This window comes from Schistocerca serialis, chromosome 10, assembly GCF_023864345.2.
Source record: "Schistocerca serialis cubense isolate TAMUIC-IGC-003099 chromosome 10, iqSchSeri2.2, whole genome shotgun sequence".
NCBI classification, from domain to species: domain Eukaryota; kingdom Metazoa; phylum Arthropoda; class Insecta; order Orthoptera; family Acrididae; genus Schistocerca; species Schistocerca serialis.
Window position 1 is genome coordinate 182,891,355 of NC_064647.1, and position 4,090 is coordinate 182,895,444.

The window sequence follows — 4,090 nt, forward strand, 5'->3', positions numbered from 1 at the left end:
CGGTTCAGTAAATAACTCAGACATCGTGTAAGTTTGATTTAGAAGCGTAATCATACATTTGACATAGCAATCTGCAGAATCCTGAGTTTTGTTCAGAAATTTTCAAACACATTGAAGTCTACTTCATAATTCAGAAGGGCCAGGAAATTAAAATCTATATTTCTGTTAATCCTGCTATAGTATTACAGCAACAAAAGTGTCAAAACTCCCTAAACAAGCTCTGCAACAACGCAGAGACAAAAGATGTACATATTTGATTCAATCTCCTTCTGTTACTATACAGAAATGTTTCGGTAAACGATGAAAATTTCATATGCCATTGTAACCACACATTACAAAAGCAAAAGAAAAAAAAGAAGAGACAGTAGCAGAAGAAATGAAAGAAATCAGAAAATTATGAAATGGTCGTAACTGAAATTGGCCAAACCAAGATGGAGTTGACAAAGGAAATTGATGCATAGCTGTTTCTCCAAGAAATAAACACTACTGCTATCAAATACTGAAATAAATATTTGTTTGTTTTAGACAACATTCACTTATTAAGACACAATCATAAGTAGCTTTGGCCCACGATAACCATCTTGAGATGCTGTGGGTGGCATTTGGTGAATTAATGTTAATTTGTTGTCAAACAATGCATGAACATTTGGTGACAAAATACCACTCATAGCATCTGAATATGGCCATTGCGGGCCAAAACAAGTTATGACTGCATCATGGAAAGTGATTGTGTCAAAAATAAACAAAACTCTATAATGATTCAGTGACTGACCTCCTTAAAGGGAATGTTATTCCTTCCAAAAATGTTTAAATTTTTTAAATAGAATGTAGGAAATTGTTGATGAAATTTTATCTTTGCAGTATAATGGGGATGAACCATGGAAAAACAGAAAATGAATAAATTGCACATTTGATAAACATTTACTGCAATAAGAAGTGGTGAAATAAATATATGGAACACCATTATCACAGGGAATATGGAGATATACAGCGATATGGAAAACCAGGCTGACATGAAGGATAATTATGGAGGATTTTAATATAGAATTAGTTCTAAATTTTAAACATAAAATAATTTTATCTTAAGGAAGCATTTTATTATATACAAAATGAAACTACATCAAATTTTACTAGTTTACCTATGGAGCAAGTCAATCACAATTTTTTGTTGATTTCAATAATCTGATTAATTTTAAGGGAAACAGTGGAGCAATACGTTACAGATTTCAATTATAAACAAATGCAACAGAATATAATAATAGATTTAGAACCAAATACTAAATTTGTCTTGAAATTTATGGGAAAATATTTCTTGCAAACCAAAGGTGATGAAAATGCAACGCATAGCTCAGAGTGTATAAAATTAAACCAATAATAATTCTAAAAATGGTTTGAATGGAGAGATAGTACAAAATGTACCATTTGCCAAGCATTTAATCAAGCAAAAGATGAATACAGCTGGATTTAAAGAAAAAGAAAAACGTTAAGAGCTATTGACCATACATATAAGTACATCAGATAAATGTAGATCAAACAAAATTTAAAAAGTCCATGTAGAATTATATAAAAATTAACTAAAAGCAATGCCATGTCACATTTGTAGTGTATTTCTTGGACTGTGGAGATAAAAAAGTATAGAATAATTTCAAGACATAATTATTTTCTAGCTGTTTGACAATGAACTATAAATTTAATAGGAGAGACCTGAACAGAATATTACAAAGTACAGTACATTTACATGGCTGAGAAATTAGAAGTAACAACATGGTCAAGAAAGGGTCTTTACTGATCCAGTGAGAAGAGGGTTGCAAAATAATTGTTCATTTGTTACTGGAAAAAATAAATCAACAATATTTCTAATCTTAGATATAACAAAATAAATGAAAAAAGATGAATTAGTATTAACAATAATACTTTCAAGTAATGAAGAAATTTATTGATAGAAGAAAGAAAGAGGTAACATGAGAAGAAGAGTAACAAAGAATAGACAAATAGAGAGTAAGAAAGCAAGAAAATGAACTGAAACTGATGTCAGTGATTGAAACTGGACTACAACGTTTCTTTATGGACTTGCAGACATAGTAGCCCAACTGCAGTTGGCATGGTTTGGGGAATTGAAAGCGATCTATTATAAATTATCAATTAATAAAAGAGTCAAGGTCGCAATAATTTTTTATAAGCAGTTTTGACCTTTATGCTAATCATATTCAGATCCAATGCACTGTAAAGATATAGTGTCAAGTACCAAATTACATAAATAAGTCAGAAAAAAGCATAGTGTTAGAATAATGCAGCACTTAACCATATGGCTGCAAATGGCAGTGCATGGAACACGTACGTGAAATCAGGGTCGTTTACTGCTGTTGATGGCTAATCTGGCATGGGTTTAATAGAGTGGAAAACGCACACCTATGCCACATCACGTCAGCCACTGCCAATGGGCAATGATTTGCTTTGCATGCATACAAATGAGCGAACGCTTCAGGCAGCAACATTCTTCGGTGCTATCATATACACACAATTATTCATTATGGCATTACATTTTTAGGTATTTATTTTCAGCATAATGATTGACCTTCAAGCTTCTTTATGCACTGTCAACAAATGTTCTGGTGCTAGTCACAACATATCAGCACACTAATGCCAATACAATCTGCGGTGCCTCACTGCTTCATCCTTGCCATAGGATACTGAAGCGGCATGATACCGTCATAGCAACATACGGCGTCCTCCTGGTACATCTTCGAATGCCCGCAGCTACTTTGATGATGAGGTTGCTATGGAATAACATCCCTGCAAGTACCAAACAAGGCCCCAGGCGGCGATTGATTACCACGTAGCTTATCACATTGCCTCTTTTAATTTGTAATGTTTTTAGCTTACATGATTTTTATCAGCGAACTAATATAGTTATTCATAAGCTAGTTTTAGTATAATGTTATACAAATACTCTTATTTTTTTTCACATTTCTATTCGTCCATTTGAACTCACCTGACATAACCCATTGACCATTGTCTGAGGCGGATGTCAGGCGGAATAAGCGCGCATTTCCTCTCTATGTAACCATTGGCACTTAGTCATCAGCAGCAGTAAACGACCATGATTTCACACAACCGTTCTGTGCACCATTGGCTGAAGCCATATGGGTATGTGCTATATTATTTTAAATCTTGTTCATCTTTCTGTTTTCGCACCATATGTTATTCCCTGACTTTCCTTTGTAATTTGGTTCAAATGGTTCAAATGGTTCTGAACACTATGGGACTCAACTTCTGAGGTCATCAGTCCCCTAGAACTTAGAACTACTTAAACCTAACTAACCGAAGGACATCACACACATCCAGGATTCGAACCTGCGACCGTAGCGATCGCGCGGCTCCAGACTGTAGCGCCTAGAACCGCTCGGCCACCCCGGCCGGCTGTAATTTGGTTCTCGGCGCTCTTTATATGTTTAGAGTGAATTAGATCTGAAAATGGACAGTATAAAGGCCGAACGTGGTCATCATTTTTAAATAAATTATTATTGCGATCTTGACTGTTTTATAAATTGATACAGTAGCCTAATATTCGTTGATGAGACCGCAACAGTCTTGAGTGACCTAGGTTTCCAGCTATTAATAAGTCCTGTCAGAGTTCCCGATTTGACTGTGCGAAATTGACAAGACGTACAGGAAAGTGACACACAGCACACGATGGGTGTCTCTCCACAGTGTGGCGCATATTCCTCACCTTCCGCCCCGCTGGACTGTTGAACCGTGCAATACTAATTTCCAAACTTTTATTAATTTGTTGAAGAAGGGTGCTGCTTTCCATTTCATGTAGCAGTTTTTTGAAGCCAAACTTGTATTTAAGGAGAGTCGAGTACTTGGGGAAAAAAATTTTCTGCACAGGGTAGCGACTAGCCGCACTAAGATTTATTGACATGAGGTACGAATTCTGAATTGCCCCACGGCAGCATCCGAGATCAGAGAGCTGACCGTAGCCATCGAGGTTGGTGCGGACTGTCGCAGGCTAGTCAGGAAAAGTGAGTACATCAGGAGAGGCATTTTGTTTCCTCACTGGATTGTGTCTATCCCCAGTAAAATGCAG